General features: G+C 33.6%; 1 protein-coding gene across 1 annotated transcript in view; it reads left to right on the plus strand.

Annotated features, from left to right (window-relative positions):
* The first annotated feature begins 396 nt into the window (after nt 1-396).
* The window catches only part of LOC140749533 (acyl-CoA Delta-9 desaturase), a 32,312-nt gene continuing 18,638 nt past the window's right edge, over nt 397-14,070 (plus strand). Inside the window, exon 1 of the mRNA XM_073082616.1 lies at nt 397-529. The gene's annotated coding sequence lies outside the window, so the exon portion shown is untranslated. The remainder of the gene's footprint in view (nt 530-14,070) is intronic.

Below are 14,070 nucleotides of genomic sequence, written 5' to 3' on the forward strand. Positions count from 1 at the left end.
AGATTAGCAAAGAAAATGTTGTTATGGGGTATTAATACCTAATAATAATTAAACACGTAATTCCTAAACACATTATAACGTGATGGGCACGTTACATATGTCATAAAACTTTCATTATTTTAATTACGTAATTAGAGAATTAAAAATATCTTTCTTTTTAACATTTCGTAAAGTAACTATAAACATTAATTATTTAATCCAATGTAATAGTTGTCCAAAGTAATTGAATTTAATGCGATTATCAAGTGTCACTGACATTCAATATAATAGGACCAAACCAGTTTATTGACCCTTTACCCTTCAAAAGGTAATGGGTGGTGTTTTTTGGAATATGCGGAGAAATTGGGAGAGATGAAGATGGGTGGGGAAAGTGTTACACCGTCTGAAACTATAAGTAAGAGGCTGTGGTCGCCGGCGCGCACAAAGCCTCTTGGTCCACGGGAGAGTGGTGTGATAACGCTAAGATAGTGTGTTGAGTGTGTGTTACGTACATCACGTTCGTTTGACCGCCACGGGATTTTTATTAAGGGTGAGTGTATTTTTTTTAATTAGGAATATTACAAATTCGGATTTTTTTCAGTTTTAACAAAATGCAACGAAAGTTAATTTTGAAACGAAAGTTGAGTTCATATTGAAATATATAATATTTTTTGATTTAATCTTTTTGAACAAAGTATTAAAACAGTGTATAGTTTAGTAGTAATCAGTATTTAGTAGAAAGAAACATTCTTACTACTTTTCATTGTCTTTTTATTTATCTCATCGTACTATAGAAGTTGCCAAACCGTAACTTTCAGCCGATCTTCGTTTTAATTTTCAAACGTTACTTCAGTAAGTACAAGTACAAGTTATGATTAAATAATTTTATTAATTACACGAAAGAATTAAGAAACAGCACTGAGAGCGGGTTGTGTTAAATAATTGCATATAACAACAGGACTACAAGGCCGCCTGTAATTCTGATCAAGTTTCCGTTTCGTATACACGATATTACAGTACTAGCCGTCGGAACACGTAGTGTAAAACATGTTTACTATTTGTATCATACGTAGAAGTGAAAATCAGTTTTCAACTGAAGATGTGATTCGATTCAACTGAATAAATATTTATATTCGAGTCATATTTTTGCGTTTACTGCGCGTATAAGAGTCGCGAGTTTTGAAGTCGGGTATTTTGAAAATGATAAAAACTTCAATAAGTGCAAAAGTGGCGTGTCAATTATATATCGGTTGTGTTGAATTCCTAACATTTCTCTACTATTTATCTGGGTAGCAAGTCACCAGGTGGTAAAGTGAGGTAAGTGACGAAGGCCGAAACATTATCAATGGGATGTGACCACAAAGCTGAGAGCAATACCGAGTAAGGCACGAAACGTTTGTACACTACGACAAACACTCCTTGAGCTTCGGTCCGCAAACAGTTATGTGCAAGTAACGTTGACAAGATAGTCACTTTCCAATCGGTATAGATAAACTTCACTTTTACGGCTTCGTCTTCATTCGTACACAAATATAGACTGAAATGTGTAGTGTTAAGAACACTTTCTATTTTTATATTTGTTATTGTCGTTAAATTGAAGTATAGTATTATGGCCTGGCGCTCAAATACCAGACTCGCAAACTTATATTTTCTAAATAGTATGAGTAGGTATTAGATATTAATTTAAACACTTGCTATAACGGTGAAGAAAAATATCGTGAGGATACCTGCATGACTGAGAGTTTATAAAAAAAACGTTTTCTAAAAATTTGTGTAGTCTGCTCATTCTACTGGCCAGTGCGGTGGACGATGGGCTAAGTTCTTCTCATTTTAAGAGGAGACTCGTGCCCAGCTCGTGTATAGTTGACAAATTTAAATGTAGGGTATACTTGATAGCACCTCTATCAATAAAGTTTGTACCTTATAGAGTCAATATTTGCATTTTTGTCCTACTTTAAAAGATGTGATAAGTAGACTCTGTATTCTTTTTAAGTGGTCTATCTTTGAATCCTATACCTATGATCTCACTGGTAGCACCCCATTTGTGATGAACGTCAGGTAGAAATTCTATTTCAAGTTAGTCGTGGTTGCGAATTTGATTTTCATTATCAACTTGTATCTTTATATACCTGTGTTCTGTATACATTTTAAGTAGACAAACTTTAATAACTTTGAATATATTACAGTGAATTGAATACAGTTTTCATGTCAAGGTGCGAAATACAATTTATTAAATACAGTTGTTAAAACAAGAGAATGAATCTAGATTAGACTTTTCATAAATTTTCGGAGAAGGTGAATAAAATGAAATAAGTTTGTCTGAAAACAGTTTGTGTAATGGGTGTAAATAATGGTAATACGTTTTCTTTACACAGGGCTAAGGATATTGTTCAATCGTAATTGCTTTCAAAGTCTGATATAATAATGTACCTATTTATATTGAGTGATATTAGTTAAACTTCGTATTAAATTAATTCTTATTTAATTGAGTGATCAGGTGTCCATATATCTATGGTGCTGGAAAATCGTAATACTCTTATAGATATTAGTATATCTGCTAACCCGGCAAACGTTGTGTTGCCATACAAATAAAAAAATGTTAAGGGTGAACAACCCTTATCACTTAGGGTTATGAAAAATAGATAGTAGCCGATTCTCAGACCTACTGAATATGCATATAAAATTTGGTGAAAATCGGTAAAGCCGTTTCGGAGGAGTACTGTAACTAACATATTCCCAGATATGAATTTTAGTCATAACCCGAAATCGGCCAGATTTGCGTCGTTACCCCCGACGACTCGTTAATAATTTTCACAATATCACAATTTCTAGTAAGAAGTGATTGCTAAATTTCGAATTTGATAGGCAAAACATTGAATAATTATAATGGGCTTAAGTTCGTTAAGCCTCCTAGGTATTAAACCCCGTTAAACGTCGATCGTTACATATTAATCAACATTTAGGTATTTCTAGTAAGATTATTAGAACTAAAGATTATAAAGCTATATATTATCGTGACGAGAAATATATTAAATCTAAACAGCTTTTCAAAAGCGAGGGAAAATTCACGTCAAATGGTACTTCACCAATTCAGTATTACAGTAGCAATGTAATAAATTTGGAGTTATTAAATTTTGTTTGTACGAATACTTATAATAAAATGCCTGTTCATAATTTAAAAAATATGTATATATTTTTTAAATTATGTTACTTACACGGTACTAGAATACAAATACGGTTTTTTAGGGTTCCTTGCGAAAAAGTTCGTACGAAATTTCGTACAAATCGGAACCCGTACATGATCGCTTGTTCGTCTGTCTGTCATAGCCAGATTATTCCGTAACTACTGATCTAAATGATAATGTTTAGTACTCATACCTATGCTATGTATCGTGGCTAAAGGACCAAAAAATAATACAAATAAAAGAATTTTGCAGGTGACTTTTGGGGTATAAATGACAAATGTAAAAAAAGTTTTGTAAACTGTACCCAGGGACAATAAAAATAATAGGACTTGTTGTGGGAATCTCAAATATATTTTTGTTATAGTTCTACAATACATACTTTTAAAGTTGCTCAAGAAAGAAGAAAAAAATTGACCTTCCACCTTACTTACACATAATCCCGTGTTCCCATACATTATATTCCCAAAAATATTTTCCTATAAAGTCCGTATTCGACAACATGTTTTTCATTTATAATGTTAAATTGGTACGGAACTCTCTCCACGCGAGTTGACTCGCTACTTGCACGGTATTTTTTGGCCAACTGTCTCCTTGTCCGAATAAGTATCTGATACCACTTAACTACTCTGGATAGCTCTTTCACACAAAGATGACTTTTCCAGGCATGAAACGGGATAATATTTGCCGATAAAATATATATATTTTTTGGGAATAAGATCGGGAAAGCATGCATGAACTGGGATGCTTGCCTTTTTTAAGTTGTTCGTTAATCTGAAATTCTGCTTGTTATAGAAGTTGTACAGAAACGCTCGGCATCATATGTGCCGGGAGTCACGTACGAGATTTGCTATTCACGATAATTTACTGTCGGAAATAATTTCTCCTTCCTTCCTTTCTGGCAAAAAAATCGTTTTGTTCCAATTCTGTTACATTCAAAATCGATTTTGTTATTTGCCAAATTGTCGACGCAACCATTACTATCCCACTGCTGGGTACGGGTCTCCTTTCAGGATAAGAGGGGCTTAGACCATAGTCTGCCGCACTACCAAAGTGCGCATTGGCAGAATTCATAAACTTTTGAGAACTTTTCTTTTCATCAATTCTGGGTGAAGAAAAATATCTTCGAATAATTTCCTTCACCGTTATAATTAATATCTAATTTCTTTTTTTCTTACATTATCATCTTCCGTCTTATACCTTATAAAAACTCCTGAACCTTTTGTGAGCTGAAGTTTTAGAGTCCAAGTTCCAAACCTCGGAAAGTTGGAAAATAATCTTGAAAGTAAATACAATTGTAATATTTGCAGACGTTACTAAAATAAAAATGCTTTGGTTGCAAGAGTCATGGGTATAGCAGATTTAGTTATATGCAAGTCTCCTTGTTCAAAAGTAATCTTTGAAATAGCTGAAATGTTTTCGACGGGATATTCAAGAAAATGTAAAGAAAATGTAAAGTATATTAAGCATTCGATACGAATGCTTAATATACTTTAATTTGTAGTTGATTTTAGGAAAATCTTCGTGTAAGTATATATAAAAAGATGTTTGAATTAAAAAATATCAAAACTCTAACAAGTATCAAAACGTGTTAATCTACGAGACAAAATAACGTCGTGCCTTCTGCACAAAGGTATTTTTGAAGTACTAAATCTTGCCAGGGTCGTGAGCCTGAGGTTTCACACTCCGATCGTATTTAACTACTTCATAGTAACAAACTACTTCAATTCCTATGAGAGCTGATTCTAACTTAAATGACGTAAAACAGCGTTTCTTAACCTTTTTTAGTCCATGGGTCCCTAAAAAAATAGCAAAATTTCAAGGACTCCCTTAATAAAATAAAATAGAAATTTTCGCCATTAACTTAAACAGTTTAGCCTTGATCACGTTCCATGCAGCTGGATCAATTAATGCAATAAATAATGAAAATTAAAACCGCGTATCGTGATTAGACGTTATATATTAAAACATTGACATTTTATTTTAGAATTGTAAAAAATATCCTAAAAATATTGTAAAGGTTGACGCTGTTTTTTCGCAACTAAATTAATAATATCTGGGTTGATATTACTACTTTGTTATCTCAAATCGAATTTAGATTTTAGTTTATTTCCTGTATTTGTTGTTATGCACATATAAGACCGCGGACCCCTATACACATTTCCGGAACCCCAGGGGTTCGCGGACCAAAGGTTAAGAAACAATGTCGTGAAAGATTACTTACGTGAACACATTTGAACAATTATACATACAGTAAAACTATTAAAATACAACATAGTAATTATGTAAATGAGACACCATTATTAGCATGAGAATACCCGCGGTTACTTAGTCTGTTTCATATGATCAAATTGCTTATTGTTCTTAAAATTATGTTTAAAGGTAATGAAACAGAGTAATTTATTTGCTAATGAATTTTATAGAATAACCGAATAATTGTATTTTTTTTTTGTAAAATAAGGAAACAGACTATAAAACGAATTTAGTTTAATAATGGAATCGTTACTTTAGATAGTAGTGTTTTATCAAATCTAATACCTTAAATAGTATATCAAGTTGTTATTTTATTTTCATTAACACAATTATATCTGTATTGCATGTGATGTTTACCTCTAAGTGGTCCTACATTCATTGTTTGTATTGTAACTAGATTTAATTTAAAAATATGTATAATTTGGTGGTGAGCTTGTTGGTGAGCTTAATATAATAAATAAAATAAAAATTATGACATCATCCTCGATAAAAAATGTAATAATTGTTTTAGTAAAAAACTTGCAAAGCACTATTACACCCCCATTTATAACATAATCTGTCGGAATATGAATAAAGAATAATCTGATAATTCCAAATAAAATAAAGATGTGGATCTCATTAGAGTCGTAAATATACTTGAAATTATGGATAACGCAATTCAAAAGAAAGTTTCGTCGAAAAGGTACCGAGGAAACCTAAAAAGTTACGGGACGAACAAATGGGTGAGCTTGGGCAGCGTCGAAAAGAAAATAAAACGTTTCCCGGAAAATCTACGACGTAAATCCAAACTTTGTTTTTATAACTTTTTGTTTATTTATTTCACAGTCACTGATTATTTCTAAGTATCGCCGTTAGAAATATAACAGAAAACTAGAAATATAGACGGAGTTAAAGTATACAGATTTTTATGACCCGATGAATGTAAATATTACAATCAAGTTAATAATTATCTACACATTTGTAGATCATCATCAATCTATTACAGTCGCACTGCTGGGTATGGGTCTCTTCTCAAAATGTGAAGGATTAGTCCACTGCGCTGGCCAAGTGCGAATTTGGTAGACCTCAAATACCTTTGAAAACTTTTCACGATGTTTTCCTTCACCGTTTAAGCAAGTAATCATTTTTTTTTAATACGAACATAACTTTGAAAAATCAGAATTGCGTGCCTTGGACCTCTTGATGAAGAGGCCGCGATTCTTAACCACTAGGCTATCACTATTTTTTTGTAGATACAGATTACTATAATACATCAATACTATAACATCAAAAATTAAAACCAAAAAATGGTAAGTAGGTTATGTTGATGCATTGTGAAAAATCATTTTAATTTTAATAAAAATACTAACTCATGAACTACAGAGTCTAGGTCAAAACTTTATAACATTCTAACAAACCGACTTCTTTGGGATATTTAGTTTATCACTAACTTATTTAGAAAGTTTTCCTTTGTTTCCAGCTGTTCTTTCTAAAAATTGTCTAAGTTTAGAAGGAAATTTAAATTGAATTCCATGTATCCTGCAACGCTGTGGTGACTAATAATTAAGTAAGATTTACCCAAAACGATCATTTTTTTATGGGTTATGGAGCTAGAAAGTGGTAAAATACTTTAAGACTAGTAAAATAAAAGCTGTTAATAGGTCCTCTGTAATACGAGTAGTTGTAGCATAATTATATCACATTCTATACCATAGACTTAGATTGATTTTTTCGCTACGCTTCCATACTCAAGTATAATGGAGGTTCTGTATTCAACCGCTATATATGTATGTAAGTTTCTATGTATGTAGTTATGTATGGAATTTTCCCAAAAATCAACTGAAAAAAGATTAGGTTTTTGTATGTGAAAGCATATGTTACAAGAAAATCTTAGTTTTTAACATTAACATTTATTTTGAACATGTGTTTGTAATGATGAAATAATAAGTGTATATTGTCATCCTTTTGAAAACTCGTTTTAAGCGCGGCTTCTTCGATCTTAAATAAACACAAAATATAAATTCGAACGGAGCTAAGTTCACAATTTATGATGTGACAATGCGTTTAGTTAGAAGTAAAAGTAAAACCCACTTGCGTGAAATTGTAAACAGTTTATGTAAATAAAGAATATAGAAAAGCTGTGAGTTCTAGGCCTTTCCGTGTGTTTGTTGGCAAGCAAATGTTGCTAAACGTCGCGCCGGCTTCATTGGCCTTTGTGTTAACAAAATAAGTTTTACGACAAGTTTTCTGGGACAAGCACGCTGTAAAATTATAGAAAATAATAATTCTAAACGATTGAAACATTTGTGCACTGTAGTATGCACGTTTTTTGATAAGTAAAATATGTATTCGTTTCTTAAGTTGCTGAAGTAGCGAATATATCAACAGTGCAGCTTATATTGAGTTGCCGACACAGCCATAGATGTTTTCAATAACAAGTTTAAGAAGTAAAACTTTAGTTGGTCGACTACAGCTACTTTTGAAAGTTTTCACTTACGCCTGTTATTAATAATCGATCTATCCAATGTTTAGCCTACCAATTATTGATATTTGATTATTATTTCGTAATAAAAATTGTCAAATTCCGTAGGTAAAATTCTAAATTTTGATTCAGTATGATCAACAAGCAATAGTATACATTTCCTTTCGTGTGTCATTCCACTGGATGTAACTACACGATACGAGTATATGGGGGCATTGTACGAGAGGATAAGTAGTAAAGAACATACTATCACCATGCGACATTCCTTCCTTTATTGTGAAATTTGCATTTTTATGAACTTGGCTGTCATACTACCGGGTGTCCCAATACTTTTACTTTCAAATATTAGTGTAGGTTTAATTCTTAGTCCATTATAATAAATTTGTGTTACTTGGTAGATCTATTGTTACCATCGGCTGGACAGCATGACTGAGTGTTACTTTCTTTCTTTCAATTAAATAAAACGCTTTCTACACTCGTAACTCGTAGCCTTGGTCCCAGACCGGAATAAGATGGATATGCTATCTTTCAACTTTAAAAATAATTGTAGTGTCCATTTCTAATGTACCTACAATCTACATGTTTGCCTTTTTTATTCATAGATTAGTAAAGATACTTCGCCGCCTTGAAATTGAATACAGCCACAGACGGCTTATTAGTAAGTTCTTTTTTTGAATTCGTGACAAATAAAAACATTTTTAGAGAAAATTTACGAATAAATAACTAATACTGCTTAATTTACATAATAAATAAATATTTATTTCAAATATTTTAGGGACATTTTAGCACGGAGACGTAGCAAAACTTTTTTACGCAACTATTTCAATTCTCAAAACTGGGTACATTTTCTAATTAGGAGTGAGTAATCTTTACTTATCTATGTTTTTATGCGCCACTACATACGTACTACATAAAATCATAGAAAGAAGGGTTTTTACAGCTACGATACAAATACATTTGTTAACTATGGTATGTTACTAATGATATGATAAATTAAATCATAATTGGGTAAGTGCAAGTCCAACTCGCACACAAGGATTTCGTACCACCAACATTTTCATATTACTTTATTTTTGTTATTTGTTATAATATCAGCCATGGAAGTAAAATGTATTGTGAATGTATTCCTACTACGATTCAGTAGATAAAAGGAAAAATGGCCACCATTTATTTTCAACATTTTTATTTTTAGTATTTATTGTTATTGCGGCCATCGTTATATATGCTCTGTAAAAAATTTCAAGGGAAATCTATTACGGTTCAAGAAATACAGCCCTGTGTTAGGCGGACAGACAGCGGAGGCTTAGTAATAGGGTTTCATTTTTACCCTGTGGGTACAGAACCCTATAAATAAGTAAGTACCATCACTGGATTGTCGACATCTCGACCTATTGTTAAAGATAATTTCAAGTGGAAACTTGACCTTTATCGTTATATTAAACTGTCTCGATTTAGTATTGTTACTCAGAAACCAATTAGTCTGTTTTTGATATCATCTTCCAGATACTTTGAAAATTACATTTTCCATGTTTTAGTTACAGCTTAATTGAGCATCTTAATCTTGTAATCAAAGGTATTATTCTCACGGAAAAGCCAATTAGAGGCGATAGAGTAATTTTATACTTACGTACTTTGTATACCATCCTCGATGATCGAGGATTTTTGACCCGTGAACCCGTGTAGCGGAGCGGTCACCATAGGTATCGGTCTGACGCGCAAAGGGTTCCGGGTTCGATCCTCGGCCAGACTGATATCTGAATGATATCTGTTCTGGGTCTGATTCCCGTATGGGTATTTGTGTGTAACTAAGGCACTCACTGTGGGGCTATGAGTGTAAAGCGTAGATGCCTATAGACAGAGCGTATCAGACTCGTGCCGTGGCAGACCTAAAGTTTTCTACTCATGCAGTGTATTTAAGCATGCATGCAGTGTATATTTAACGTAACCAAGCCGTGCAGAAATGGGCCGTATCTGTCAAAATGTAGTATACGAAAATATGATTTTGTCTGCCACAGCTTGTGTCTCCATTTCAATAGATACCTATATACGGGGCTTTATGTGTGTAACGTATTTATAACGTTATCACGAATATAATGATTTTTCATTTAGGACGTTTTACAAACATTGATTGAGTATGATTTTCTACTTTTATATTTAATTTATCTCTACGTTTAAATGTTATTTAATTCTATATATGTAATATAATTTAAATATGATTGTCTATTAACACGTTGGCTGCGTAAAAAAAAACAGTAACTTTCAGCTGGTGCGACGGCAGTCCAAAAATGCATCCACTTGACTTTCTTATTGTGCGTGGCAGGCCTTTTCGACCCGACACCTCTGGGTGGTATTGAAACCCTATTATCTTAGTCAAGGCGCATTTTACATTACAAATTTTTATACTTTTTAAATCCTCATGAATCACTTGTCTATACATTAGTCCCGCCCCTGGCTCCTCCAAATAGAAAATGAGAAATTAGCAATCGAAAATGTCTGGTCGATAAGGCCCGATACCGCACTAGAGTGTAATTTTTGTAGTGATGGGATAGTAAAAGAAAAGAAAATATCGAGTCATTAATTTTATTAAATTTATTATATATAATATGTATAATATATAAATATATATTAAAATTTCACTGTCTTAGTTATACCCAGCTTGTTAATACAATGCAGGCTGAATCTCTGATCGTCTGAAAAGTAAGATGATGCAAACTCTTTTAATAATTACTGATAGATAAATCAAATTAAATAACACTACTGAATTTAAACCTACGTGTGTTTGTATAGTTGGAGACAGATTTCATCACATGAAGTTTTGTCCCAATGGGGCTGACGTAAATATGATTTCTAGAACCAGGAGACTCATTTTTTTTTCTTTTCGACAAAATTTCTTCGTTACTTTCACTGTCATCGCTAAAAAAACTTCGATGTTTATTGTAATTCTGCTGGTGGATGGCTTAACTTCTTGTTTTTGAAATATTTTTCTGTATTTATTTCGTTTAGGGATTTCGAAATATGAACCACCGTATTTATTCTTCTTCGTTATCACTATCATTTTCTAGTACTATTTTGTTTTTACGATGCGCCATTGTAACGAAACTTGCAGGAAACCGAGTAGCGCGAGCGCGTCCTCCTCCCGAAGCTAGTACAACACTACTGGCGGGTCAACGCGTACGCATCTGCACAGTGCGGCATCAGGTCGCGAGCGGTCATCCACCAAAACAGGCCTGCCCCCGCACTGAGATAACTTTTTTTATGTTCTATGCGGCGGAGGTCGAAAAAGGCCTGCCTCTTTATTAGATTGCTATATTTCTACATTGTTGGTCACAAATCGAAAACTATATTTTTCTTTGTCATATTCGTAAAAATACCCAAGAAACAGTTTTCGCACTAGCGAGAAAAACCTATTTTTTCCTGTGCGCATATTGGTTTGGCACCGCGTCGGGCCGATTGTGGGTGAACCGCAGTGAACGTGTTAACGAATCTGGCTGGCACTTTGTTGAGGACTCGATTCGATTCCTGATTTCATTAATATGTATTATATTCTTTGTAAAGTGTAGAATATTTTTAGATCACAAAATGAAAGCGATATACAGAGTTAGTTATTCTATAGGAAGTGCATACGGCATTCCGCAAGTAAGTGCAAATGTGGAACATTTCATGGTTTTGGATGTCATCATTGTACAGGCGCTATGCTAATCTTTTCGACCAACCGTTTGAGAGGTCAACCCGTCTGACGCGCAAAGGGTTCCGGGTACGATCCCCGTCTAAACAGATATCTGAATGATGACACTGTTCTGAGTCTGGGTGTTTGTGTTAATGGTACCCATGACACAGGTAATCCTACTAGGACTGAGAGTGTAGAAAGTGTCTTTATTTTTTGTATTTCCACTTTAAGTATATGTTCAGTGCACACATCCACCGTTGGAGCTGGTCCAACTAAGGAAAGCCCTTAAAATACCACTATTGGATCTCCCCTACAAAGATCGGGTTTTGTATATAATTGTTTTATAGGAAACATTGCTATTCACATAACCCTTTTATCACTTCCAACTATATCCACGGATTCTAGGTCGTAACTGTATGACGAAGTCACAAATTAATTTTAAGCGAGTATATCATACTAATATTATGATTTTTTTTTTATAATATAAGAGTAGCAGACGAGCATGCAGTCCACCTGATGGTAAGTGGCTACTGCCGCCCATGGACATCTGTAATAAACCCCAGATAGGATTAGATATTCCTACTTGAGGTCGGCCACAGATGCGCCGCTACCCCTGAGGACTAAGCTGGAATGCCTCGGAAAAGTCTTTCTCCCTTACCACAACCTTCAAACCGGAACACAGCAGCACCTAACACTGCAGTTATTAGGTAGAAATAGGTGTGGCGGTGGTGCCGCCGGAGTCGAACCAAAAATATCATGATGAGATATTATCATGAGATATCATACTAATATTATTAAATCATACTAATATTATGATATAAAAGTCTGAAAATCCACAAAAATAGTACTTAACTGATCGTACATACTACAGTACATAATGAGGATGTACATATGCATGCTAGTTCCTTAAAGACACAATAAATCTTTTTATTCCATTCTCATAGGATATTTCTCGATTTTCTGGGAAACAAAAACCTTAACAATACTAGTAGGACATGGTGAGAAGCTGATGAATATAATTGCCAAAGCCTCATTGTTACAAGCAGTAAACGCTTAAAATGGCAATTTGAATAATTAACAAATATACAACGATAATTTTAATTTTTCATAAAAAAGGCTGATTAGCTTTTTTACTTCTATTCTGAAAAATGGCTCACATAGCCTTCAAAAATGGATGAAATAATTTTGATTTATTTTTTGAGATTTGTAGATACCGCACATATTTTTAGTTAATGTAGAGTTCATAAAAAAAAAACAAAAAAAAATCGACTTAGCATATTGCAAGAAATTGTTTATGCTAGATAAGTTACTTTCTATCCCGATAATCTGCGATCAGAGGTTTGTAAGTAAAATATGGACCATTTTCTATACTAAACTGTAATACTGTTTTGATGGACAATATTAAGGCGTATTTAATATTGTCTATCAAAACAGTTTCTTCGTTCCGATAGAAGAATGTAGATGCAAGACTAAATATGTGGCAACTATCTTAGTACCTACTCAGGACGGTATTACTGTGACAAAATAATTTGTTTTCAAGTAAAACACAGGTTATGTTTACTGTAGTAAACAATACTGTGTACACTACGGAGTATACACTATAGGTATTCGAGCTCAGTGTAGCGAGAAAGAGGGCTTAACGCCAGATCGAGTGGGAGAGAATCGAACAGTCGATTGCGCATGGCGACGCGTCGCCACACCGTACACACTACTGCATATAGACTGTATATATATACCATCGTATAGCGTGGCGACGCGTGCGTTGCACCACGGCATGCGTCGTCACGCCAGAAATCGGTTTTACGTGCGGCTATAGATGTTTCACATCAAAAAACAACTTTAGTAAGAGAAATCTTTTCTTCCAATTTTAATGGGTATCTCACTCGATGCTAATGACTTTATAATTACGTGACATAGATAAAATATATAAAAAACGACTAAAACTAACCACAAGAGCGTAATTGCGTTAGAACGTGGAATACTAAACTAAATATGTTTTAAATTGTGATGGTAGATATTTTTTCTGAAGTTAAATGGTAACAGTGTGGTGATAATAGTTAACGGTAAATAGAACGGTACTTTCTTTGATGTGACGACTAGATTAAAGCGAGTGACGTCACTTGCGTTGCTATCAGATTTTTTGTTGCTAATGTTAAAATGCTGAGAAAGGATTCCGAAAAAAAATATACATTTCCATAATCATCAACATTTATAATACTTATCCTCTAATTTATCACACTTACATTACAAGAGACTTTGCAAAAATCAGATGACATTTCATGACTGAAAGCAAGACAATATTCCCAAAACATAAAAATATTATGTATTTAAAAATGACGTAAATTGTAACACTATAGGTATAGGTTTATGGTATATGTACGTAAAGAGACAGGATCAAGTAATACGATTAATGTGGCCTTTTAGCCTTGATTAAAACTTGGTCTCTCGGTCGGGTGGTTCATGGTTTAATACCCCTGAATTTTCAAAATGTAGAAATTAATAATCACCCCATATATTACTAATATATG

This window comes from Epargyreus clarus, unplaced genomic scaffold (assembly GCF_041222505.1).
Source record: "Epargyreus clarus isolate Ecla_fem2 unplaced genomic scaffold, WU_Ecla_fem_2.2 ptg000018l, whole genome shotgun sequence".
In the NCBI taxonomy this organism is placed as follows: Eukaryota; Metazoa; Arthropoda; class Insecta; order Lepidoptera; family Hesperiidae; genus Epargyreus; species Epargyreus clarus.